A 27,992-nucleotide genomic window follows, 5' to 3' on the forward strand; every position below is an offset into this window, starting at 1 on the left:
CTAAAGCCTCACTGAGGAAGGTGTGCAAATCAAGTTATGTGCTGTTTGCAGGGTAGTTTTAAAGTATGTGGTTAGGTAATCATCTGCCATTTGTCTGTGTCACAGTATCTGGAGATTGACAAAGCTGCTGCCAGAGTTAATGAGAGCACTTGAGCATCTATCCCTGAAATAAAAGACCTTCAAAAAGGATCTTTGTAGAAGCCATAAAGAGCTTAAAGCTGCCCCTTCAAACAGCAGTAGGAGCTGCTTAAACCATCTGACAATTAATGCCGGGTGCTTCCAGTATGGAGACTTTCTTCCCTCTCCTGCTTGACCAGCTCCAGCTCCTCTCACTGCCCTTCCAACTGTTTGTTCTGATCAACCTCTCCCAGACCCTCCAGCGATGTCCCTTCTGCACTTCTATCTCCTCTTCTGTGTGAATGGTGACACAACGTTCATAAATAAAAAATGACAATTGTAACCCTATCTTTTGTCCCTATTTCTAGGCTGTTTAAAGCAAGTCTTTTTCATAGCAAAAGTTTACAGTCTCTGGCAGTACTGCAGCATCCTTTCAGCCTTGGCCTTGTTATTACATGTAAACATAGTTTTAGTGTAAAAAATATTCCTAATTAAAAAAAAAAGAGCAACAGGTTAAACTTCTCTAGAGTATTTTGTCCTTGAATCTTACTCTATTTTCCCATGTCTCTGTCCAAAGAAAAGCCCTAAAAACTCCCCATGTATGTCTGTTAGTACTGTCTTTATCCTCATTTTTCTCAAATGTGGAACAGTATTTTAAGTTCTTCCCATTTTACACTGTACCAGAGTACTACTATGCATAGTAAAATACAGTGGTACATCTGTTCTTTGAAAAAGTTGAATATTTTACTGGGTGATTTGGATTAGATTAGTTTCTGGTAGGTGTAATTCTGATACACTAAAAAAGGGTAGAATGTGTCAGAAATACGGAGTCGTTGTGTGGCTGATAAGGAAGCTGGGAAGAGGATCCAGGCCACCTCTGAATTGCCTTTGTGTCTATTCCAGGCCTGGCTGTAGCATTACGTCAGCATAGGGAAATTGGGTTCATAGTTTAAATACTTCAGCTGGATGCCTCAGGTTGAGTGTGTAAGTGGTATGAAGCTCCTGGTCACTGCTACACAAGCATGGGTTTTGTTTTATGTTTCCCTGACTCTTTCTGCACCTTTCACGGCACCTGCGCTAGGCAAGGAAGGATGCACGGTACGTAATTAACAGCTAAGCATATGATGATTGTCTGCCAACTATTTTTAAAAAGCAAAACACTATTGAATCTAAAAACCAATACAAATGACCCCACCCCAAAAAACCCAGCAGCAAAACTCTACTTTTTCTGTTTCTCAAGTCACTAGTTAATGGTAATAATCAGATACTGGCTTCTTGTTACCCCTTACCTTTTAGGAGCTTTTTTCCTATTTTTCAAACTCTGTCCTTATTTGACTGGAATTGGCAACAAGTTTAAAAGCTGTCAGGCAGAGGTGTTCACGGATTACCAAAGTTGTGAAACTAGAGTAAAAAAAGGATCAGCTTGCTTTCAAGAAATGCCAGTATTGCTTCTCTTATTGCCTTGAAGATTCAATCCAAGCTGATGTTGCTGAAATGTGGTGGGTTTATTTCTCCTTAATAGTAAAGCCTGGGGATCAAATACAAAGAATTCTGGGTTAAAGGGCTTGGTTTGCCAGTTACAAGCAACCAAAATCTGATTTCAAAGATAAATGATAAATGGTGTTAATTACATCTCATCATTAGAAATTGTGACCTAACCAGACTTGAGGCTCTTATTTTGTTGTTTTGAGATTCGTCCCATCCATATAGTCTTTCAGAACAGTATACTTTTTATTGTAAAACTTTGGAAATACCCATGACACTTGTGGTTGGCTTTCAAAGAAAACCACAGACACGTACATCTGAATTGTTCTGGAAATCAGGAGTTGTAGGGCAGTGTGTTGAACGGGCTGGCAGACCTAGTGACTGGGTGGCAAAATAGGCTATTTTAAGACTTTTTGGAATGGAACAGGCCGATGCTGCTTTAAAAAAAAAATAAAATTAAAAAAATATTAAAAAAATCTTCGTTGTATATGCATCTTGACATAGGTGATGTCCAAAAAAGTGAACTGTTTCCATTTGCAAAAGAAAGCAAGTTGTGTGGACTATCCAGGCCTGAAGAAAAGGCAAGGGTTCTGTAATGGGCAAGTGTGTAGCTGTACAGCATCAGTCTCTTGAGAATATGCAGCAGATACCTGTCACTGTTCCCAGTGTTACGTGTGAGTCAGACCTCTCCAGAATAAATGGGAATAATGCACTGAGTAGACAGTAAGAGGAAATCAGCAAAATCAGGTAAATGGGGGGAAAGTATATCTGAACAGGGTTCAGTGCTAAATCAAAATAACCCTGATAAGTTGCAGTGAAGATGAGCTAACTTTTGTACACAAGGAATGTATGTTTTATACACAAAGTTTTATATATATATATATATAAATAATAATCTATATCAAGATAGGAGAAACAGATTAACATCCTGCTCCAGCAAAGTTGAAAAGAACTTTCTGGAATAGAGTCTGAATCCAAATGCTTCTTGCTGTTGACTGTTCCACATTCACCTTTTCTGACGGAAAGTGTGCAAATCTCAAATAGGCTGTACCCAGGCACTTGAGAAACACTCCGAGCAGAGCAGCACAACTGCTCACAGACATACTGGGGTTCCTGCCCTACAGAGGTAACAGCCACTTCCAGAGGGCAGTTGTTCTTCTGGAGCAGATTAGAAGTACAGTTACAAATGCCTTCATTCTGCCTCCTATTTCTCTCGTACTTTACAATTGCCTGTTTGTTGCATCTGAGAGATAATTAAGTAATTTAAAAGATTAATTGGTTTCATAACTGAATTTGCATTCCAGGGATTCTGGAATTGCAGGAAACTATTCATGCAAAAAATGCCTTTGTGTTAATTCTAAATAGCTTTATAAATATGAGACCTGATTGGTTTTATGACCATAGCCTTTAAACAAATAACTCGTCTGTCTTCAACATGATTAATTATTTAAAACATTTAGGGTGAGATTGATTGTCAAAGGTGATTAAGATGCTTTTATCCAATATTTTTCAATATAGGATTTAGAATTTAATTAAGATGTTGCTATCCAGCTGTCTTTAACGTGGAAGAAAGTATTCTCTCTGTATAGTTGTTTTATTGTTTTAATTAATGGTAGTTATTGGCAATAGATCTACTGAAGGTATGTACTGTAGTACAGACAAAAAAGATTAGTAGTTGAGTTTGTCGTTTTTTGTGTTTAAACCAAATGGTGTAAACAAACATACATTCCTTATCACAGAGCTTAGACTGGAAGTTTCATATGTCTTTTTCTTTATGTTGCTAGATCTCAAGGCCCAGATTGCGATAGTGTGCCACAATGGATGTTACTTCGTGGTGCAGCATAACCCTCTATAATTTTCTTCTGGCACAATAGGATTTTGGAAATTATGGGGGGGAAATATTTATATAAACAAATGTTGCTTGCCTTTCCGCCCAAGTCCTGACAATCTTTTCAGATGCAGCACGTCTGTTTTTATTTTGGTTTAGTCCTAGAAGGCATTAAGTAATTACATAGACATCATTGCTTTGCTGTAGATTAACATGGGTGTGGAAAAGTTAGTTCATAAACTACTGATTTAATTTATTGCTTGCAGCTTTCTCATAGTTTCTTCTAGTTAATTTGTGTCTGTTGTTCATGAGATTGGTTAAAAACTAAATTCCTCATAGAGCTGTTTATAGTTGGAATGTTTCCAGGAATTTCTTTGGGATAAAATCTTCCATTTTATTAAAAACACACTAGATGACAGTTGCTAAGCTCGGGATATATAATTTGATTTCCTTTAAAGTTTCAAACGTATTTTCTTAGAATTCAGGATCCACTGAGCTTGACTCATCTGAGCTTCCCTAAATTTAATTTTACTTTTTGTTGCGTTTTGTTCGTAGGTGATCTCCCACTTTCCTGGTTGCACAGTGGGGCTTCTCCCACTGCTGCTGGTGCCCCAGATGGTGTCACTGTGGGAGGAGCAGCCTCAGCCGTTCTGCAGGTGAGTAGAGGCCATTGGGATGGAGGCCCGGACAGCAGTGCCTCTCCTCCTGCCTGTTCTCCCTCTGTCCTTCCCAGGCAGCACATGAGCTCCCCTCAATCTTTAACTAAACAGCATGCAGCGTTTGCGTTTTCCTCCAGGTTACAGGCATGGTAGAAGTCTTTTGATACATGTTTTCATCTGGAGAAAAACTCTTGATAGCCTCCCAGTGAGGTGGTTGTAAGAGTGTGCCTTTCTGCAGCTCCTGGTTAATCTGGTAACTGCTTGCTTTCACTGATAAAGAAGCACCCTTTCCCATGTGCCTCCGAGTCTCTGTGGCTCCTTCCTTCCATCACTAATCTCGGTCACAAAGCTACAAGACCAGCCGGTGTTACAAGATCATGTATTCTTGTGCTTCTTCTGTTTCTTTGCCTTAGTCAATCTGGCTCTGATGAATTCCTGTTTGTTAGTAGAAGTTGGTGGAGAGGTGCAGGACTTCAGAATGGGAGAGGGAAGAACAAACAAAACCTCATAGCTTTTCTCTCTCTCTCTCTCTTTGTTAAAAAAAGATCTTTTATAGTACTTTATAGAGCTCCTGTAACTGGGATGGTTTTGGAGGTGGTTAGCTAAAATAAGAGCATACTTTGAAAACAGTATATTTAGTTTTACCCCTTTAAGATCAGTTTCTTATCTTTTGTCTGAAGGAGCTCAACACAGTACTTAACTCATTGATCATGAAGCTTTTCTTGTCAGCTGGAAGTGGCGCTTGAGTCAACAAGTTAGAGAAGCTTTTTCAAATAAGCAAGTTTTCTCTTTCCTAAAATGGTGGGATTGAAAGTCACCTTCACACTGTTGCTTGGTTAGCTATTAGCTCCATTTAGGATTTACATAATGCTGTCTTTAAAATAAACCACTGCAGTTCAAAAGCTATATAGTAGCATTTAGTACTAAATGATCATCTGAGAGGTTCACATACTCAAGATTTAGCAACAATAATCTGTTGAAGCCTTTAGTGTCTGTGGACGATTTATATACCTTCACTCTGTGTGAAAGATCTTTGCAGTATGAAGCTACATATTGCACGTTTATCACCAATATATCTTGAAAATGTTTTTTGCTATTAGACTGAAAATGGTATGAATTATCTTTGATGCAGATGTTTTCAAGCCTGTTGTAAAAAAACTGGTCAGATAGAGAAAGGAGTAGGTGCCGCACTTGCAGCTGTCCGCAGCTCTTGACTCTCGGCAAGTGACAGGAGCCAGTTCTGCTGCAGGGAAATTGAGTGGGCAGGTGGCCAAGACCGCTTTGGCTGGCTGAGACACCACTGATGCTGACCAGGATGCTGACCAAGTCCAGCTTGGGATTGTTTTGGGATGTAAGTGAGCGAGCAGCCGTGCCAGGTTTCCCTCGGTTCTGCGCAGTGCCACCGTGGGGTCTGCCCGCAGCAGTGTGCAGGCATCTCGCTCTTCCCCTGGCACTGCCTGCAGGCAGAGCTCCCTGCGGTGGTGGCGATTCTCTCCTGTTCACTCTGCCTAGCAGTAAGGGAGGGTTTTGGTGTTCACCATGCCAGTGAAGAAAAGCCGTTTGCACAGTATGATCTTCCTTTTCAACTTCATGTCGTCTTCCAGTCATTTAAAATTCTCCCAAACTATGTTTTTGCACATCTGGCAGTAAATTGTGTTGATCATACCCGAGCTTGTTTTGTGGTTGAGTCTGCCTTCAGGCAGAGTTGTATCAGTCTCTTCAGTTGCTCAGTAAAACAATATCTTGGACTCTTTGATGTTCCAGTAAGCTCTGCATATTTTATAACGATATTATCATTTTAAAAAATCACAACAGAACTTAATTTGGATAATTTTTCTCCTCTGTGTGCTTTTATGGACAAAGTGGACAAGTTCATCACTTGTTTTTTTGTGGTGATAACATTTAATGGAGTAAGCATGTTTGGAGCAGGTGTGCTAAAAGAAGCCGAAGGTTGCTTTGAGGGTCAAGGCATACTTGACCTATTGCGGTTTTTTTTGCTACCTTCTTGATGGACTGCTTCCAGCGTGTCCCTCTGCACCACACTCTGTGGCAACTGATCAATGCACTGGCTGCTCTTCTTCGTTATCATGGTTGATTCTGCAAATGTAGCCACGTTCTTAAAAAGAAAAGGCTTTTGGGCTGCATCTTTTATTTCTGGATTTCATGTGGCTTCTGTGGTGCCGTTGGTCCTGTGAGGAGCTCAAACTCAGTTTGCAAGGGGAATGCTTGCAGTGAAGGCAGATGATTCTTGATACGCAACATTGCCTGTTCAAAGATCTGAATTATTCTTAAGTCTTTGCTGTGTTTTGCAGTCGTGCCATTCCTCACGATGTATCGAATGTAATTAACTCTTCCCAAATTTGTTGTACCTCTGACTGACTCATCTGTCTTCAGACAAAAACAGTATTTCTTGTTCATTTACTTGTAGCTTGCTTCTGTGATGACCCCTGAGGGAGGTGTTCTTGACTACCTTCTTAGACACGATGCAATAGCAAACACCTTTTCTTTTGAACTTTTTTATTTTTTCTCTTTATTAGGAGCATTAGAAAGCTTTTCAGATTGATCTGGATGTGTGTTTCTCTCCTCTGCATTGTAGTGATGCAGACAATTAGAATATCATTGAGGAGATTTGAATACTCCAGGAATGTGTACTTCAAAGTGACAATAGCTTGTTTTTGTGAAGATAAAGGTCTGGTAGCTGCTTTTCTGGTGCTTATTTCCAGTGATGGTTTTGCTTTGATTTGCAGTTAACAATAGTAAACAGGGAAAAATCCCAACAACGTGGTTTGTAACTGTTACTAGTAGTAGCAGATATATGAACAATATTGTAGCAAATTCAATGATCTTTTTAGTGAGTAGGTTTTCCAGGATGACATAACGTTGTGGGGGTTTTTGTTTTGTGTTTTTTTTTTTTGGGGGGGGGGGGGGGCAGAGGGGGTTTTCTCAGGGTAGGCGGTATAGTTTATTGATTTGGCCTTATTTGTGTGGAAATCTTCCTATCATCTGAATTCTTAAAGAAAATAGCAAAGTAGTTCATTGCTTCTGTATTGTTTCAAAGAACAGCTGTGTGTGTTGTCTCAAATGTTACGCATAGTTCAGCGTGGTCAGAAGTACATGAAAAACCAGTAGGCTTTGTGATGAGAAAAAATGCACTGGTGATAATGCAAGAGCGACTGGGTTTGGTTTTGCTAGATTACTATTTTAAGACTGTTAGATAAACTTTGGGGAAATTACCTTTTTTTCCTGTAATCAGTGATATTTAGCTTTACTGGGTAGTAATATCAAGCAGACTTCTTTATGTGTAAGGAAGCTGCTGTATAGTGACTGTGAAGGGACTAGATATCCAGGACCAAATAAACTCACTTTAGAAACTGTGGACACTTCCAGTTGTCTGAACCTTAGGTTTGTATGAAGGGATTGACAGTTTTATTCACTTAACACTTGTCTCAAAACAAGATTTAATACATTCTTTACCTTCTCCCCGCTTTGAAGCACAGAGCAGGGTATTAAGCATTGTCGGTATGTTTTAGTATATGGCTACAGCTCAAACTAGTAAAATCTTTCTCCAGGTGATTGTTGTTATGAGCATGTACGTTTTCTACTTAAATTTTCTTTTGCTCTTTAATTGTGAAGAGGTGTTACTGCCTGTACGTATGATTAAAATGAAATAATTTTAAAGCTTTGGGTTTTATCATTAATGAAAAAAATATTGGCAAAAAAATTGAACAGTAAACAAGTTTACAGCACAAGGAAAATTATGTTAGGCCAGAATGAAAATCTGAAGTCAATTTTTTTAAAAACCACATTTAAACTGTATAAGCTTTTTAAAAGATGTTGTTATTTTTTTCTGCTGCACTATTTTGATTTGCTGTTCCTGAAGAATTTGTCGGAGGGGGGGAAGACTATCGTCATTTGATATTAAGATGGTAACTTCTGGTATGAGCTTGGACACTTAGTTCAAGTACGCTGATCTCGTTGTTCCTAAATATATATGTATAGGAACTTTAGCTGGACTGTATCTAAATGATGTTTACAGCCTCTATTACTGGAAACAGCAAAGCTAGAAATAGCATACACAAGGTATAACATCCTGCCAATTATCTGGGGTCCATGTAGTCATTCAGCTGTTTGCTTGTTTAGTATTCCAGGAGGTACTTCCATACCCTTTTCTCCTCTAATAAAAACTCATTTTTTACCATCTGATATTTGGACAGAACCTTGTTAGTCATCATTCTTGTCTGTTGCGTTTTTACTTTCTCAAAGAAATTGCTGTGCTATGTACTTCATTGGATTACATTTTTCTTCTGCATTCATAAGTGTGTGTAGTTGCTTCAATTATATCTTGCCTGGTACAGTGACTAAACCCATGTTTTAATGAGAAGGATGCATTTAGTCTTTAAGTAATCGCTTTCCTTTTCAGTCCTACAGATCTGTTTTCTTGAAATCTGATGCAATTCTGTTGAAAGCCTGCCTTTTTTTTTTTTTTAAAAAAAAAAAGTTATACTTCTGAGCATCTCATATTTATGAGCACTGTCTCCCTATCTGTTTTCTTCTTACTACATATTTTCTCGAGTCAGCAATGATGAATCTTCAACTCAGGCAGGTTTGGGCTGGAACCACCACCAAGAAACTACAATACGGGGAGGGTGTGTGTGTGAACTAAAATTACAGCAGGCAGCAAAGGACACAGTTTTTATCTTATTGTCTGGTGCAAGCTAGGAGTGTAAATTTACAGTGTATTATTTGTTAGGGTGTGACTGCCTGTATGTACTCTTCTGTCATAGGGTCACTGTGGGCTGGCTTGACTGGTGGAATACCTCAGGAACAGTAAACAGTCTTAACGCCTCAGTTTTGCTTATGATATTTATGGCTTTGTTCCTGTAAATAAAGAGTTCATCAGGATTTCATCTCATGTCACTTTGTGCTGTTTCATGGAAATGTCTGGTATGAAACCCGAGTTGACTCGCAGTGTCATTTTGCTGATGTTTTGATGAAGCAAGAAAAAAATTCCTTTTAATAATTCACAATTATTCTACTTTCTAATCTTTTCTACCTATTTTTCCCCATATTCTTGGGTAGATGTGAGAACTGTGTCTTCACTGAAAACTCTGTGGGGTGCGTTTGTTTGAAGCCAAATGTGAAGCTTAAAGGCCAAAAAAGCATGCCCAAAATCTTGCTGCTTCCCACGTAAGTTGTATGGGAAGTAGTTTTGTCCTCTTTCATCCTGCACCACATTCTCCCTGTTGTATTTTTCTGCTCTTAATATTCATGATCCAGATGTCTTTGGTTTAGTAACTGATAGATGCAATGACACATCCTTGCTGTATTTGGTGAGAATAATCTGACAGTTTTTACTATTCCAACTGTACTACTTAAAGCGCAGCATTTTAGGTGTATCACACTATTCTTTCTAATACTTTGTGGGGGCTAAAGCCTTCTCTCTCTTCATTTCATCTTGTATATGTAAGTGCGTTACTTTCAATGTTCAGTTGTTGGCAGCATCCGTTTCTCAATTTCTAAAGCACCTGTGCTTGGCTCCAGAATATTTATAGGAACTGGAATTGGCAAGCCTTTATTTCTTTCCAGGTTGTTACATTAAACTACAATAGATTTGTCAAAAGTGGCTTCTGACACTCTCTGTGATTGAAACTTTTACAGTGTATAAAATTACGTAAGTGTTAATTGATGAAGGCATGGAAACTTGCTTTTACAACGAAGTGAAGCTTCTAATCCCTGAGCAACATGATGTAGAGGGAAAGATGGTATTTAATTTTTAATGCCTAATGAAGTAGCCTCAACTGGAAAAATTATATACCTGTGGAATTCTGTGATGAGTACACTTTTAAAAATGAGGATTTAGATTCATATGCAGAAAGGATTTGAACCTGAGTTTCTTCCAAGTTGAAAGTGGTGAGTGTGTGTCTACTGTAAATTCCTAAGGAAGAAAGGCAATTGTCTTTTATCATGAGAGAGTGTTGCCATGTTGTAGATGTTGATCTCCAGGATAGGGCTTAAAGCCCAAGTCCTTCAGGAAGGTCTCCTTGTGACAGTCACCACATGCCGTTCTTTTTCCTTATGCAGGTGTTTATGAACTCCCTCTGGGGCCTAAACGAAACCTAAAGAAACTCAGGGAGAGGAGTATACAGGGTTTTGACTTACGCTAGATATCAGACTGCCTAAATGGCTTGAGCCCTGACATGTAGCACAGAAGATCTTTCAGAATATAATTTGAGTTTTTCTTAATTGTGTTTCTCTTTGAGGAGAAGCGTACAGTTGCAGGCCTGCCTGGTTTCTTTTGAGGGTTGTTGCTGAACCAACATGGCAATTATACAGCGCTTACTAAAGAGCATACACATTGTAATGTACTCGTCTCAGAAAGAGCGGTCCAGTTTGGTAAACGCTATTGATGGCTTTGCTGGCACCATACAGGTGAAGTCAAGAGGACCAGCAACAACTACAGTTACTTCAGTTGTGGTGGGTCAGGCCCTTAAGGCACTACTGTGGTTGAGTTTTGGCACAGCTGTGCTGTGTGGAATGAATACGCAAGTACACTGGGTATTTAGTGCTCTTTACGTTAGTGAGTGGGTCAGGACCGTGCTTTGCACCATGTTTCTGGTGCAGGTTGGGGTTCCTCACCCTCTCGCTTACCTGACTGTCTCTGAATGTTACTGAGGCAGTTGTTGGGTTCTGGCTGTCTCCGGTTTTTGTTTGTGCGTGTCAAGCGTGTTCAAGCTGATGAGTTCTGGGTTTTGTGCTTCTGCATGTATACCTTTAAACGTAGGCAGAACGTCAGGTGTGTTTCCTTCCCTTGCCTGTTCCTGTCTGCGTGCACTGTATGGTACGGGATAAAAAAAGGCTCTTAAAACTGTCATGGTAGTTGCTGTGCTCTTCTCTTCAATTCTTGGTGGCATTTCCTAAGTGAGATGAGGTATGCAGGGAGCAAGTTATGACTAGTGTTGAGATAATTTAGCAATTTAAATAGTTTTGTCTTCAGTTGTGTAGCTCTTCGCTGAACTTTAAATGTGTAAATTGAAGTGCTTTTTGCTGTCGTCTTCTGGATGGTTTAAAACCAAAATGAGAACAACAAAGTGCAATCCCAAAGCAAATAATCACTACAGGTTTTGTTTTCTCTGCGTTTTAAGTACATCATAATGATCATGATTAGGAAAAAAAAAATAAATGAAAAAAACCAAATCAACCCCAAAACCCCAAACTTCTTGCAGTGTTTTCACAGAAGAGCTCTGCCACAGGTATGCTGTTCATCAGATTTAACTTTGACATTGATGATTGCTGTACTTGGAGATAACTGGTAGGGGATCTGTATTTGTTATACTCTTTCCTTTATCAGCTCTTCCTCTTGTTGTCGACAGGACATTATCTGTCAACGGAGGTATTGCTTGTAGTTGGACGGGGTATAGACCATTCACAAAATGTTTGCAAAGGTTCAGTAGTGATTTAAGACAAAACTTTCCCATTTTAGTTCTCGGAGCCCTCTGTGTGCTTTGGACATGGGTAGACTGAGGAGGACTTCATGCAGGCTCTAGCTCTGTGTTGCAGGCGTGAGGGTTGAAAGCAAGGACAGAATTTTATGTTCTTGCTGCTCCACTCACTTGGACAGCGCGTGAAGGCATTTGTTTGAACTGAATGGAATAGGGATGGTATCTGAAGAAGGGGAAGGAAAAGTATGGAAGAGGGGCAGGGCCAGTATCGTAAATGTGAGGTGGCTGGTAATGAGGGAAACGGTGATGGGAATTCAGAAAGGGAGAACTGGAACAGATTGGGGGGCAGGGGGCACCACATGATAAGAGACTGGCTTTTGAAGAGGCGATGAGGAGAGGAAGATCCATGAAGTTTTGGGTCTCTGTACCGTCCATCTCTGCAATCCAAGCTTGGAATAATTGACAAATTTCATGGATTTGTTAACAAATACCAAGTAAATTGGTCTTGGCTCACTGTAATGTTGGTCCAGATTAAGCAAATTATGAATTTCTATTTTGTAAGATATTACTGTTGGAAATTATTTACAAATGCTGTAAATTGGTGGTGAATCTAATAAATGTCCTTCCTACTGATATATTAATACAGTTCCAAATTATGTAAATCTTCTATTCTAAAAATAAATGCAGCTTTCAAAAATAAATGTCATGTCAAAAATCCTTGAATTCACGGGGTATTCTATACATACATGTTTTAAAAAGTCTTTGCTTCTGTCGTGGGGTAAAATGTTTCTGCATTTAATTATTTACTAATTGTCAGTAGTGGGCCTAGGAAATGCGTAAACTGATGTCCAGGTTATGATATGGATAGAGCTGATCTGAGAGCATAAGGAAAAACATTCCTCTAGCAGGAAAATATGGTATTTAACTAAATTCTAATCCCCTTTGAATACCTTGGAATAATCAGAGGGTTAATCTCTTAAAAATGTGTACTTTGGGGTGAATAAAGCTGTATCCCATGTGTGCATGCAGCAGAACACTCACTACCTTGTGCAAGCTGAGCTCTGCTGTTCACTTGTGCTGGTTTGGGTTTCTCCATAGTAGCTTGCATGGGGCTGTGTTTTGGATTTGTGATGAAAACAGTGTTGGTAACGTACTGGTATTTTAGTAATTGCTGAAGAGTGTTTATGCTGAGATGGGGTCTTTTCTGCTTCTCACGCTGCCCTGCCAGTGAGTCGTCCGGGGGTGCACAGGGAGCTGAGAGGGGACACAGCTGGGACAGCTGACCCCAGCTGACCAAAAAGATATTCCAGACCATATGACGTTGAGCTCAGTAACAAAAACTGGGTGGGGGAGAAAGTTTGAAGCAGCGCTGTTGCTCCGGGTCAGCTTGTTAGTGAGCAACTGGGGCTTTTTGCATCACTTGTTTCTATTGGGTTTGTTTTCCTTTGGGGAATTTTGCTTTTGCTTTTTCTCCTTTCCCTTTTTTCGTTATTAAATGGTCTTTATCTCAACCCATGAGTTTTTAAACTTTTACCCTCCGAATTCTGTCCGCATCCCACTGGTGGGTGGGCAGTCAGCAAATGGCTGTGTGGTACTTAAACTGCCTGCTGGGGTTATACCGTGACATAACTCCAGTTCATTTATGAAGGTTTATCAAAATGAAGCTCTGAAAAGTTTGCTGATTGCCTGCTGAATATTTCAAGTTAATGTGAAGTAGTAATCTAGACTCCTACATGCTTTCAGGGTCTGCCAGTGGCCTTTTGCATCGTCTCCTCTACACTTTAGGGTAGCTTTAAGGGTCTGTGTGCTTATTTTAAGACTTCACCATATTCGCGTTAGGTTTGATGTTTTGCTTCTGTATTTCACTTTGACTACTTGCTCTGGAATCTAAATTACTACAGAAATCTTCTTGTTTGGTACTATTGCTCATGAAATTGAATCACTCCAGTACTGCAGCGATCCTGCTACAGTTGATATCTCTTCGTTCCACACAGATATATGCTGTGAGGTGAAGTTTAGGTTATGACTTAATAGGCAAGGTGTTCATTTTTAATGTATAAGATTCTAGTTCCTTGTCAATTTGTCTCAGGAAACTTTCTTTTAAAGTCCAAGCAGTATTTATTTTCTGGTTTTTTTTAAAAAAAAATTGCAAGAAATTCTGATTTTGAAAGAGAGAAGAGGTTCCCATGTTCTTGTCCTTTGGGGGGGGGTGAAAAGTGCGGTGGATTATATGTTTTGTCTTGCTCAGTATGCAGATTGATTTTAATATAACATATATGTATAAAACCAGAAATATACCACTTTTAGTTATTTTACATTTTAATAATAATAAGGTTAAATATTTTTAATAATAAGTGTATTACATTTAAAGAAGAAATACTTGAAATCTCTAAAGGAAACAGCTTGTATTATGAATTTAGCAAAATAATTTTCATTTTGCACCACTTGTAAAATAGATCATTATTTCTATTTAGCTGTAGCATGGTAGTGTTCTTGAAGCACAGAAGTGATGCAGCTATAGCACCTGAGCCTTGTTAGCGTAACAAATGTTGCCCACTTACTGTTGGCTACTGTGCAACTTTATTCCCTTTATTTTCAGATCATTACTACAGTGCTAGGTTTTGTAATGATCAACTGCATCCGCTACTGGAGAATCGCTATGCCTGGTATTACCAGGCAAACACAGAGCTGTGACCATGAGCATGAACACAAGTGTGTTTGTTTTATTTCAGTGTTCGTTGCAACCTAGTCTTTTTGAAGGCAAGCGCTTTGCAGTGGAAGTGAAAATTATTTCTTATTGGAAGTCTGGCTCACTTACTGAGTTCTTACAGGAAAAGAAAAAGTTACTGCAGGCCAGTCATGTATGTATAAATAATATATATCCAACTAGTTATTCTGTGTGGTCATTCTGATCTGAGACGTGCCCACACAGCACGTGCGGTAAGCCTGTCACTCAGTGTGATGGAAAGCTGCTGATAGCTGGACTGTGGCTGTTGGTACAGGTGGGCGTGTGGGGGTGGAAGAATGTAACCTGTTGTACCGAAGCTTGCTGCGTTGGGACATGCCTTCTGCTTGACCTGTACAACAAGGCTGCAGTCTTTCCAGACTTGTCTGGACAAGAGTGGGCATCTGAAGAGGGGCTGCACATTCGGAGGGGAGATGGAGGAGGTGGTAATTCTTACTGTGTTTGCTAATAAAAAAAACCAGAGACGCTGCCAACCTCGTAAGCCTTAGGGTTTTTGCTTGGAAGCAGATAAGCTTCCAGGATAACTTAAGGTTATATTAAATATTTAATATAGAAAAAAATTGTCTGGGAGTTGGGGGAAAGAGTACTGTTGTTTCTCCTCAGTTGTTACTCAGCACAGATGCTCCCACAGCACACCACCCCCCTCCACCTGGTGCTCAACTACTAGAAACAAAAGCACTGAGATGAGAAGGGGAGGTTGTCATAACTCATCCTAATGCTTCTGGCACTGTCTATCCCCTTATATCAAATCAAGTCAGTGTGCTATTGCAGAATGTATGTTAACTGCAGAAGGAAGCTTATTTGCCCATTAGTGTCCATATAGCGCTCTCAGCCAACAAATAAAGCTAACTTCAGAGTTAATATTTAGATCAAGAGCAGAAAAGGGCATCTGATCTGATTGTGTGGAGATGACATTGCATACCAAAACTGAAGGCTGGATGACAAAATGTCAGGCAGGATTGTTTCCTTCATAGCCCAAACTAACAGAAGTTCCTAACAAAAAGAAATAAATACTTCTCTATGAATAGAGGAGGAAAACAGTGTAGTACTCTGAACATTTCCTTCTGTTTATTCAGAATTTGTCTGCTACAGGTGAAGTTGAATTCAGGCCACAATTTAAGAGAGCAGGTAAATTCCCTGCTGCAGTAGTAATTTGTAGACAAAATTAATTTCATTTTCTGCAGTGCATAAGCCTGTGCTACTGCTGAACGTTTGAACAGCTTCAGGAGACATAACTGATATGGAAGATAAAAACTGAATCCAAGATTAAAAAAATATATCTTTGAACTAAAAACTGAATCCAAGATTAAAAAAATATATCTTTGAACTTCTATTATCACATTTGTTGATCATAAACATCTAGCTCCAAAAGAAAAAATAAGCGTTTTGGAGTTTCTGTTTGGTTTGCTGGACTGTAGAAGCCGACGATGGGATGGAAAGCCTACCTTAAACTGGTTTACTAGTAAGGAAAAGGTCACACTGGGGCAGTATGTTATTAATCATAGAAATTTCTGCCCTCATGAAAACTTCAGCAGGGAAAAAACTTACCTGTCACAGACAGGAGTAATGACTTACCCTGACCAAGACTGACAGTGCAGCGAGGTGAGCACGAGTCAGCAGTGTGCCCTTGCGGTGGAGGCAGCCAGGTGCGTGCCAGGCTGCATCAGCGGGAGCACAGCCCGCACAGCCGGGGGCAGACACTCACACCACCTCCTCGGCACTGGCCAAACCTCATCTGCGGTGCTTGCACCCAGTTACAGGGTCTCCAGCGAAAGAAGGGTGCTTGAGTAGGAGGCTGGGGAGCACAGTCTACGGGGAGAAGATGTTTTGTTCGGTCTAAAGAAAAGGAAGCAGCAGAAGGGACTTTCACTGATGTCTTCAGCTGTCTCATGCTTGGTTACAGAGATGGAGCTAGGTGCTACTCCAAGGTGCGCATTGGAAGGATGAAAAGCATCAGACATCAGCTGCAGCAAGGAACATTCCGGTTAGATGTTGGGAGATGCTTTGTGAGGGTGGTCAAGCGGAGGGACAGGCTTTCCAGAGAGAGAGTGGAATTCCCATCCTCAGGGTTGTCCCAACTGGACCTGAGCAGCTGATCTAGGATCAGCCCAGCTCTGAGTAGGGGATGGGATCAAGTGGCCTCAAAACATCCATTTGGACTGGAATCTGCAGTTGGCAGGCTCAGGAAGTATAGATCCTCACCAGAATTGATGGAGGGGCTCAGACTTGCCTTGAGAGTTCTGAAATGGCTTGCCCTGGGGAATGCATCCAGAAATTTTACTTAGAAACACTTACCGTTCTTGAGAGCAGCTGTGGACTGCTTATTACCTGCTAGGCTTTGTTCTACAGTACCTGTTCTAAACATAGCTGGATATCCCAGCCCCACCCCACCCCACCCCCCCCCAAAAAAAAAAAAAAAAAAAAAAAGCTGTACAGTCACTGCGAAGGGCAAGAATATTCTGATTTTGCAGGGGAGAGCATTTCAGTCTATTTACAAAGCAGCATAGGCCAGACTGTACACGATGCATGCTGTTGTGGCCTTGAACACTTTACTATTATGATAAAAAATCCTGTGTAGCTGTTTCAAGAGAAGTCTTCGTATTCTGTCTCAATGTCAGGTGCAGAAATGTTTTGAAAGGAAGCGTTTAATATTTCCCTCAGCTATCCAGCAACTTTATGGTGGATTTTTTATTAGTTTAGGAATGTAGATGCCTGTAGATTAGGAAGCTCATAACAGAAATTTAAAGAGCTCAGAGTATACATGGAAGAGCACAGGCTTTGCTTCAGTGTACCAGAGCCCACGTATGTAGTTTGCCTGTTACATGTTCCCCCCTCTCGCTGTGAGTCAACATAGACAAACAAAGGTTCCTAGTATCATTACTGTGGTTTATGTTTGGAAATAAAGTCGTCCTTTCTCAAAGAGATTTGGTGATCCTGTAATACTGTTATGTTGAACATCAAGTTCTTCAGTCAGCATGCTTGCCTTTTAGGATTACTGATCCCCTTCATGAATGACCAGTCATTTCTGGTGATGGAAAGATGTTAGACTCATTATTGGAATATAATAAGAGACCCTAAGGGCCACCTTGAGTTGTTTTTCACTCTTGCAAAAGTCTTCTGAGACCTGTGCGAAAGTTTCATAAGGGTCTCGTGCTCTATTTTATCTCTTTCTTTATATAAAAGTCAGTTGGAATAAGTAGTTTTTATGAGACATTAATACTTTACCCACTTCTTACTCTGTGGTTGGTTTAGCTTTCTTCTTTCTTATGATGTGGTTGAGACAGCTTGAAAACTTTACTGTATAGAGCTCACCCTGCTGGGACAGTGGTTGGCTCTTCTACTCAACCTTTGAAACAGCCCCCTTCTGAAAAATTACTGTCTATGAAAGACTAACCAAAACGCGTTTTCTTCCATTCTTGCTTTATCCCAGTCAGTATAATATGCTACTAGCAAACTACTTAACTACATCATGGGTGTATAGACTAGTGTTTAAGGGTTAACTAAAAGAAGAAAAATGAAGACATCATGCTTTGGTTTAGTCTGAATTTTGACTACCTCAAACTTGGTAAACTGAAGTTTCTTTACAAAATGCCAATTTGCCACTACTTGCCAGTGACCGATTAGTGACTATTCATGTGATAGTGCTTTGTGTTATCTTCTGTTCAGCTGATTCTTGTCGAGGAAGTACACTCGGATGCAATTTTTCTATTGAAGATGAACTTGTGCAGTTTTTTCGCTGAATATTCCAGTTTTCTAGCAGCTGTATAGTGTTCTCAGATACATATTGAACAGTTGGAGTTTTTCTTTGGTGGGTGGTGGTACCTCTGGGGATCTTGACTGAAAAAAGGATTTTGTGTTGTACAAAAGCATGATAACCACATGCAGAACAAGTCCCCCTGCACTTGGGAAGCAATTGTGTTTATAAAAATGGTGGTAGGTTGGGAAGTGAAACAGGAGCAAAATAATAGCTTGTCTGAATTACTGAAAGTAGGAATGAGAACTCAGTCCAGTTGAACGTGATGCTAAATTTTGGCTTAAGTCTTCTATCTCTTCTGTCTGTTGGAGCATCCTTTCTATCCAGTTGGTATCTCTTGGTTTGGCTGCTTAGTTACATAAGACTCTCTGTTCTTTTGTTATTTTTTGGTTTTCTTCCCTTTTATTCTTGTGATGCATTTCTCTTTGTATTTATTTGGGGGAGGGAGGTGTTGTTTTTACTAGAAGGGGGGATTTGTGTTTGTTATTGCTGGTTGTTTGTTATTGCTGGTTGTTTGTTGTTGCTGGTTGTTTGTTGTTGCTGGTTGCTTGTTATTATTTTAGTCAGCACTCCTCCTTACAACATTGTAACTTGCAGGCCATGAAACAGTATATATTCACACCAAGTATTTTGAAGTCCCTGATTACAAAATTAGGCATTTAAGGCAATTTTTGCTGACTGAAGATCTTTAATCTTCCTAGATAAATAATTTATTTCCAAAGAGAAAAATTCTGTATTTCTTAAACTGTGCCTTTACAGGTTATTTAAGCTTGTCCGTTTTTGTGTCATCTAAGTTTTGCTTGTTTTACAGCATAATAGAAATTGTGGCTACATTATGACATTCAGTTTTGTTTTGGTTTGGGGTGGGTTTTTTTATTTTTTTTTCTGAAATAGTTGGTGTTTAAATGCTATTTTAAAATGCCTTGAAATCTACAACATGATTCAAGAAGATTACATGAAATGGGAGAAGGTCAGCATGTTAAAGGTGATATTTAAAAACCTGCTTCAAGAACACTAGGTGGGTTAAGCATGAGGTTAAGATGAATACTGCAAGTTAAGGATGTGAAAGATTTATTAAACTTAATAGCTTTGCTTCCTTTTAAGCATACATCAAAAGCGTTAATGTGACAGTGGATGGGGAGGGTATGCATGTAGTAAGAAATATAGAGTAAAACTTCTAACTTTTTTCTGTTGTATTTCAATTATTCTTTCTTTTTATGCTGATGAGGTGCTGAGGGCATGCTTCACAGGTGACAGAGTTGACATACTTGCATCCTATTTTATCATTGTTGACATATCAGTATTAATTAATCTTGTCTTTCCTGCATGCTTGTATTGCAGGGATTCTGGTAAATCTTTGCAAGTCTTGATCCAGATTTCCATGAAAGCATGTATGTATTCTGTGTTGAGAAAATGCATTCATTGCATCAGTTGGAAGAAAGATAGAGGAGAGTTGTATGATTGCTAGCAGTAATACTAAGTCATATATTATGCAAGTTGGTCTTTTATTGGAAAAAAAATGTGCGTGTTTTGTTGTGCTAATGAACAGTCTCCTTTAAAAACTCACCTCATTAATACTGCCTTCATTAACAATTAACACCTACAACAGCTTTAATTAAAGATCTGTTTTTGAGTATAGAGAAACATTTTTCATTCTTGCTCATTTATGTCTGTTGCTGCTGGTTTACCATGAGGAGTGCTGTTGGCTGAGGTGCACTGTGGGAGGGGGTATTTAAGTGACGTGTGACATAACTCATCTGTGTGATACTTCATTCTCTCTGGTGTCTCTTTCCGGCCAGATGATGGAAAATAATGAAAAGAGTGTTGTTTGAAGTAGCATCACTCTGCTTTGAGATGCATAAGCATCATTGTCTGTGGTATTTGGTAAAGCTATTTGGTAGCTTTTGCTTTCTGTTGGATGTCAACAGGCTTTCCTGGTTAGCACTGCTCAGGCTTTGCTGACTCCTGTGATACCACTTCTCAGCTTGGACTCTATGAAGGAATATGTTCTCAGCCTTTGGTTTTCTTAAATGTATTGTGTTAGTTCATACGAACAGTGCTGTATCTTCGTTATAAGGATCATTGCAGCTTTTGAGATAGAATTTCCTAGTGTTTGCTAGTAACCTCAGCTTTTTTCCTACTATTTTTCATTAGTCTGGTTTGAGCAATAGAATAATTTTGCTGACAACAGCTCTCAACTATAATTCTGGTCTTTTTGCTCGTGGTGCCCCTCAGAGTGTGCTTGTGAGGTGGGACCACTGTCCTTGCGACAGATTCCCTCGGGGCACTCAGTAGTCGCTGTTCAAAACTGCGTTTGTCATCTTCCTCCTGGTAGAGTTTTCCCAGGTTTGCCGAGGAGTCTGTCAGCTCATCAGATACGTCACTGCTGGCTCTCTCCTGTTTTGGAGAGGCTAATACCACTCTTCTGGATTAGGTGCCATTTTGTGTACTTGACCAGTTTATTAATAAGGTGGTATGCCTTCTTTCTGATAACTGAACCTTATACTCTCTAAACTAATGTGTTTGCTGCAGACTTACATGTGGGATTAATGTACGTTGATGTGTCTCATCCCTGAGCCATGCACTGTACAGAGTATGATCTGAAAATGGCTTTGGATGTGACTCAATCCCTGTGACCTATGCAAGGAGTGCCATCATGGGAATCTTACTGGATATTATACTGATTTTCTTCACTTACAAAGAGCGACTGTGTCTGCAGTTTCCTGGCCGTAACTTCTGTCACTATCCACAATGTTCCACAAAGCTATGTAACCTGCATTTTAGTGCTTGTCAATTAAACCTGCATTCGAAGCTTAGTCAAACTGCCCTAAGAAATTACACTAATTCAATATTTCTGCATCTGAAAATAGTATTTTGTAGTAAGGTAGATTGTTACACAAAGTGTGTTGCTGTATGTTGTACTGATGGAGATACATCATTGGGAAAGATGAAAGGTTAGAAAAGATGTGAAGTAGATAGTTTTGGAGGTTTGCTTTAAAGAGGGCGTAAACAGAAAGTGTGTAACTTAAGAGGAAAGGATAAGGAAGGAAGAAAATCACAGGTTATAGAATCAGAATAAATCCATGAGCCAGGGTAATTTGTGATACTCTTCTACTTTGACTGCTAAATAAATAAATAAATCCAAACAGTACACTTGGGAAAAAGAGATTGCCATCCTTGCAGTCATGTAGATCATTCCCCTTTAAGCTGCTCTTGGGAACAAGCTTTCTAGCCAGTTAATACACAACTGTAAGCTTCAAATGAGATCAGAAACTGAATCTAATTAAAGAACATTGCAGCCAACAATATTCTGAAATTGAGAGATTATTTTAATGTATTTGGCATAGGATTGTTGGTCTTTTTCCAGACTTGCTGTCTTTTGTTCATGATAAAAGGTGTTGGCATTCCTCCAGCTTGAAATAGAGGGGTCCAAGTTTAATGACTACTGCAGTCAGCAAAATCCTTGTACTAGTGTTAACAGAAGCTTAGTGCTGTGTAAGCTCTGACTTTCTGCTTTTTTGTAGTTCTGATATTTAATTCCCTCTGTGGGATGTTGCTGTTTTGAGGTAGAATAAGGGGTGATGCAGCAGGGTGGTGATATCTGGTAGCATTTAACGTATAATGGATGTGATGCTGTGTTTAACTGATACCGTCTGTTTTGAGCATTTATCTGCCTGCATAGCCCTCTGCAGGCACCTGTTCAGTGACTATGTGAGGAATGAAGACTGCGGATATCGCGTATTCCTGAGTTGGTGTTAAAATTAATCTGGCTTTTTACGTTGGGTTTTGTGCGGTGGTATTGCAGAACGGAGCAGCTTGTTTGCCCTTCCCGTACTGTGGTTCCTTGCGGTCTTCAGTCCACTGGAGGGCTGCTTATGAATGCATGTGTGCACGTGACTTATGTTGCTCCTTTTCTTTTTCCTAAACGCGTAGATATTTCTGGTTTGGATACTGCTGTAGTTTGGAAGCAGGAAGAGTAAGATTATCACATTTCCACTTGTCTGGCTGTCTGTATGTTTCTAATCAGTTCTCCACAACTTTTCTGCAAACAGTTGAACACCTGTTTTCTCAAGCTTAAACTCCTTATGTCTTAGACTAAAACGAAGACGTCCTGTGCTGCTTCTTGACATATGCTGTTGTTTTTCCCAATAAATAGTATTTTTTGTGTGATTGATAGTTACGAAAAAACAGAAATCCATCCAATCTAGCACTGAAAACAGGTATTGCAAGCAGGAACATGGGATTTAACAAAATGCATTATGTGATGTTTAAGTGCTTTATTTAATTTTATTTTTCCTAGTGCAGGTGTTCTTTGGATTCAAGAAAGCCTATCTCCAGAAAATCGTGGATTTTAAATATTCCATATTTTTACATGGAATATAAGCAATTGCCTCCAGTATAAGAACCAAAGAAAAGAGTGCTTTAATTTCTTTTACAACTGAGTCTTCTGATATACTGCTTATTTGTGCATCTTGCATCTTAAGTGTGAGATGTGGCAGTTAATTAGAAGACTTTGTCTTTTGTTAAAGGATAATGTTTTATGTGGAATATCCACCATTTCTGTATTCAGTGAAATGCTCTTAACTAGAGTTTTGTCAAGTGTCATTTCTCTGCAAAAGTAAATCTAGTAAAATCCTTTATCTACTTTTTCTGGACAACTGAGCTGTTTAGTAAATTCTTTCATGTTGACAATTTTTCTTGTAATAGGAAATGTAGTAAAAATATTGTAGAACATCTTCACTGCAAGGCACCAAGAATTTTTACAAGAATTCTCTGTGTCGTATAGATTTAACCCAAAATTATAATGTCCCCTTCTGCTTTGCTGCCATATTTCTGATTACAGCTAGAGCTCTTTTTCCGTTGTCTCAAGCCAACACATAGCAATTTTGTTCAGTAAGCTGATGCAGATTTGGTAATTGATGAATTGCAAAGTAAGGCTTGTTAAAATTCATTCTAGGAAGACAAATTTAACAGAAATAGTCATGCTGAAAAGATCTTGGGTAATATGGAAAATCATTAGAGATACTTTTAGAGAATTTAGAGGGGCTATTTAGAAGAATTTAGGAAGAAGCCAACCCAGAGAAGTCAAGAGAGATGAACCATAGCAGCTGGAGAATGAAAACGTCCCGAAATGCTTGGGCATTGGCCCCTCACCATTGGAAGTAGTCACCTTCTGTTTGCCTGGAAGAGGGAAACTGCCTCTCTTCATACTTTCTGATAGCTGTATCTTAAGTTAGTAAAGGGAAGAATGAAATGAACAGGGTTGATTTTCCTGATGTTATGCATCTTGAGTGTTTTTGTGGAAGAATTTAAGAAAAATGGTTGAGCTGCTAACAAATAGGCAGTGGTCCTTCGAACATAAGAGCTAGGAAAGCTGCTTTGCATAATGGAGTTCACTTGCCGAAGTATCTTAAGGCATTTAAGTCCTTGTTTTATTGTGCGTGGGTTTAGATTTGGGGGTTTGGGTTGGGGGGTTAGGGTGGGGTTTTTTTACCATTAGTATGTATCAGAGAACTAAGAAAGCAGGTATCTTGAATTTATTTTTATTAACTTAATAAAACACTGAAGGGCAGACAGGAGTCGATTCAGTTTCACTAATAACAAAAAGTTGTGCTCCTTTAAATATCAACCTCCTCACTTCTAAGTTAATTTTTACCCCTTAGTTGCTTTTTTAAAATCTAATTCCGGAAAACTAATTGCTGTTCTTGTTGTTCTGAGTTTTATCCCAGTTGCTAACTTCTTACATATGTGAATTCTCATTTCTTTGTAAAATCATGTATTTATTTTAATTGTAGCTTCCATTTGTTGCAAATGCAAGTGTTTTCTTGGTCCCTGTCACGCTGATGTTTTCAGACTTTGGTTAGGAGGCCAATGGTGATTTGAGGCTACTACTTCAGGTGTGATTGTGTGGTAGAGCATGTCGTTTGGTTCTCCGTAAGTCCAGAGGTGTTTGCCCTTTGAGGGGTGTAAGTTGCATGCCCAAATCCAAATCCTTTCTCTCTGTCACACCAAGGTGTGTGTCGCAATACCTCTCCTTCAGTGAATGCTTGTGATTATTTCTCCAGATGTCAGCTAGCTTATGTTTTTCGTAAGCTATATTGAGCAGAATTGTTCCAAATATTTGTGCTTTGTCATCATTCTGGTACGCATTCAGCATTAGCTTTGGTTTGCAGCTGCTTCTATCTTTGTCATAAAGAATACTTTCTGCTTTAGGTACGTTTACTACTGGTGTACAATTTTGTAAGTCCTTGAAGTGTATGCAGTTTATACCTGTTGCGCATTTAGCATTTTCATTTTTGGGGTACTTCCAAAATGTTTTGGCATTCTTTTAAAGTCTTGGCTCTGTAGTTGAGACCACCTCATTACTGTTTACATACTCTTTCTTTCTTTGGAGATTTCAGTTGATTTGCCATTATAAAGATTGAGCAATAGTAGGAGTTGTATCATTCATCCAGAATAATATGCTCTTTTATATAAAGAAATTGCAGGGTACAATGTTATTCCAGTCACGACAGCACTGAAAACACTGGAGTTTGGTTTGATTAGGTTTTGGTGGTTTTGGCTGTGGGTTTTGTTTATGTTTTTGTTGTTGTTGGTTTGGGGTTTTTGTGGGCGTTTTTGACGGGTTTTTTCGTGTTTGGTTTTGTGGTTTTTTTTACAATGGAGGTAACAGATTTTTATTTTTTATTTTTTTTTTACAATGGACTACACATAGTTTCCTGCTCATCTCTCCACTTCTGAAGGATTTTCAATACTGAAGTGTAAAGGTGCTTTATTGCTATTGAAAGCAGTGCAGTTTCCCAGTGGCAGTGGATCCTGTCCCTGGGGTGGCACACCTCTCCCTGCCCACAGGGCAGCGGGCTGGGCTCCTGGCCTCTGCCTGTACAGTTCCATCAGGAAGCTGACGTTATCCATTCTAGGTTTTGGTTAACTTGTTGGTGTCAAGCTGTTAATTTATATTTTAAAATGTTAATGCATATCCATTGTAAGGAGGTTTTAAGTGAAATGGAGGAAAAGGAAAACTACCTTTCAGTTTCCCAGACTTGAACTGTTTCTAAGTATAATGGAGAAATACTTTGAGCTGGGAGGTCTGAACCCAAATGCAGCTACTGCCGCAAACAGTATTTGTTTCACAGAACTTGCATCTGCGTGTAGATGCAGGGAGTGATGAATACTCGTTGATTCCGTTAAAACCCTTTCTTTTGTAGACAAGGGTTTGGCTTAAAGCCTGATTGCACTTGTGCTGTGTGTTTGGTTTTGAATTACCATCTTTCTTTTTAATATTTTCAGTATTGAAAAAGAAAAAAAGTTGAGGAGGTGGATTTATAATGTCCTAATAGCTTTGCTATCCAAATGGGATGGTTGTCTTTCTTGGCCTTAGCCATCTTGAGTGGCGTAATCCTCATTCCTGGTTATTTGGTACTTGAAATGAAAAAACTTTGGCAAATCTGTAGTGAATACCGTGTTGCGAAGATGTATATTGACAAGTGTGTATTTAGTAAAACTTGTATCTGTGACTGTTTTTTAACCCAGGTTAGTCGCCGACTGTTCCTGTTGTATCACAAGAAGATTAGGCTGTAGTATGGGTGGGACAGATTGCTCCACTGTGTAGTATGTGAAATCCAGAGTGCCAGAATGCTGGAAGGCAAAGCAAAACTTGTTTAAAAAACAGAATGGATTTTAAATAAAGTTCAGTTTTAGGTAAAAGGTCAGGCTCTAGTTCTTCTTTTTTTTTTTTTTTTTTTATTTCTAGCAGTTCATCCGTATACAGTAATGTGCATATTGTATGTGTAAGGTAATCTCATTTTTTAATCTACTATAACTGTCCTTTTGATTCTTGAAAATCCTTTTGGGTATTTTGCATTCTGATATCGATCCCTGTCTGTCTGACTGCTTCAGCTGGGTAATCATTTTTCTTGTTTATCCCTAATCCTTTTAATATTTCCTTCCTGCCACTGTATAACGGTACAGTATGCCTATTGTTTAGTATGTGTTTCGTGATGACTGTAAGACTGTACAGTAAAAGTGGCTGTATTTTAGCCTAGATTTCACAAAACCGGTTTACAGTGAAACAAAAATGCAAAGCTGAACAACACGTGTCTTGAAAGCATGTATGTTGACCTGAGTGGATCACTTTGCTTAGTCATACAAAATGTTCATCTTTATGAACCACGTTTTATTTTGAACCGCTCTGAAAAAGGAAATAGGAAGCTAGCTATTTCAAAATGCTCCTTATTCTGTATTCTTCTTAGGGACCTAACAGGAAAAAAAAAAAAAAGGATTTTATTCTCTCTGTCCCTGTTTGTGTATATACGTATGTATATGTATATCCATATGTGTACATATTAAAAACTTGTTTTTAAAGGAGCAGCTGTAGAACAGTTTAAGTGTCTCGGTGGAAGCATTCGGACCTGAGCCTCCGATAGTCTGTCTTCAGCCTTCTCCTTGCATGAAAACATTCTGTCCTCGTTACTATGGTGACTGAGTAAAGGCATCTCTGGTCATACAAAGTTTTGACAAAATGATAAAAAATCCCTCCCTGAAAAGGTTTCCAGAAAAGCATGCATCAGTTTTCTTTCACCTGAAGAATGAGGAGAAGACCCTCCCACCCCCATCGGGGCTTTTCTTCTCTCTTTCTCCCACACTAGGTTATATCTCAGGATCCGTTTGCTGTGCTAACCAATGCTTTAACTGTTCTGCTTTTCTCATTAACTAAACTTGGCGTATACTTTCTCTGCGTGTCAAAGCAGAGCGTGCAAACGTAATGAAGGAAAAGAATTTGATACAGAGGTGAAGGCAAAGTTTTCAGTTCTTCTTCAGGAATCATTTGTACTTCCATACTGCTTTGGTACTAGCCAAGAGGGGTGGTGGTGGTGTATGCTTAGTTGGGTTTTGTTACAGCTGCTCTAGTTTATCAAAACAAAAAAACCCTGAGATCCAGACTTCTATATTCAGTGACTGTCTTAATAAAAACATCTCTAGCTAGTAGCCAGTTTGAGTGAGTATCATCTAAACCTTTCAGGAAGCTGAAGAAGCTACCTTCTTTCAGAGAACGCATTGGTTGTAGCACAAAGACTTTGATAACTTGCTGTTTTACCTCCACTTCCCTGTAATAACTTGGTAAGGTCATGGGAAACATAATTTAAAAAATACAGAGTACCTTTTGATATGGAGAAACTTTGTGAAGTTTTCTTTTGGCTTTATGGCTGGTGCTTTGTGACAGACTCTTTCTAGATGGCAAAGAAAAAAGAACAAATCCACATCTTGGTTTCTTCTCTTTATCCTAGCCTTTGAAGATTGCTCTCTTCCCCTTCATGCACTCCTTAATACCTACGCTGTGGTTGCAGTGAAGGGTCAGTTTGAATGCTGTTAAGCCTTGACTTCTGAGATGCTACAACTTCCCTGCGTGCCTCCGAGATGAAAATCTGATGACAATGAGAAGTGGCTTTGAGACATCCTGGATTTTAAATGAGCAATCCCCATTTTAATGCTAAAGCACACAGTACATTGTAACTTACTGAGCTGTTATTTTTCAGTTACACATTGTAACGGGTGGTTCAGTTATTCTTGGTAATTGTAGGGTGTCCTCCATCAGGAGTGTAGTTATGGCAGGGGGGTTTTGCAGGCTAGTTGCAAAGTAACAGCAAGAAAGCCTGAACCTCCGGACCTATAGAAAGTAGAATTTGTCTTGAAATGCAAATCTGTGCAAGTCTGATACCAGTAGTAATTTATACCTAGAAATAGCACTGTCTCTGGTAAACTGAATAATTTTACATTAAAAGGCCTGTGAGGCTGCCTTTTATAGGAGAGATGAAGTGTGTTTCCAAGGACAAGAGTCTTATTTTGAATTAATAAAAATGTCAGTTTTCCTGTTTGGATAGTGTTCGGTTTATTAGAAATGTTATCTTTCCAGATACACCTCTGAATTTCTTGAGAAGATTGACTGGCTTAGAATAGAGTTTGT

At 39.2% G+C, this 27,992-nt stretch overlaps 1 protein-coding gene across 2 annotated transcripts in view; it reads left to right on the forward strand.

The window, feature by feature from the left end:
* Nucleotides 1-27,992, forward strand: part of CRIM1 (cysteine rich transmembrane BMP regulator 1) — a 188,114-nt gene that overhangs the window by 54,295 nt on the left and 105,827 nt on the right. The gene's annotated exons all lie outside the window — the stretch shown is intronic.

Source organism: Falco cherrug, chromosome 13 (assembly GCF_023634085.1).
Source record: "Falco cherrug isolate bFalChe1 chromosome 13, bFalChe1.pri, whole genome shotgun sequence".
NCBI classification, from domain to species: domain Eukaryota; kingdom Metazoa; phylum Chordata; class Aves; order Falconiformes; family Falconidae; genus Falco; species Falco cherrug.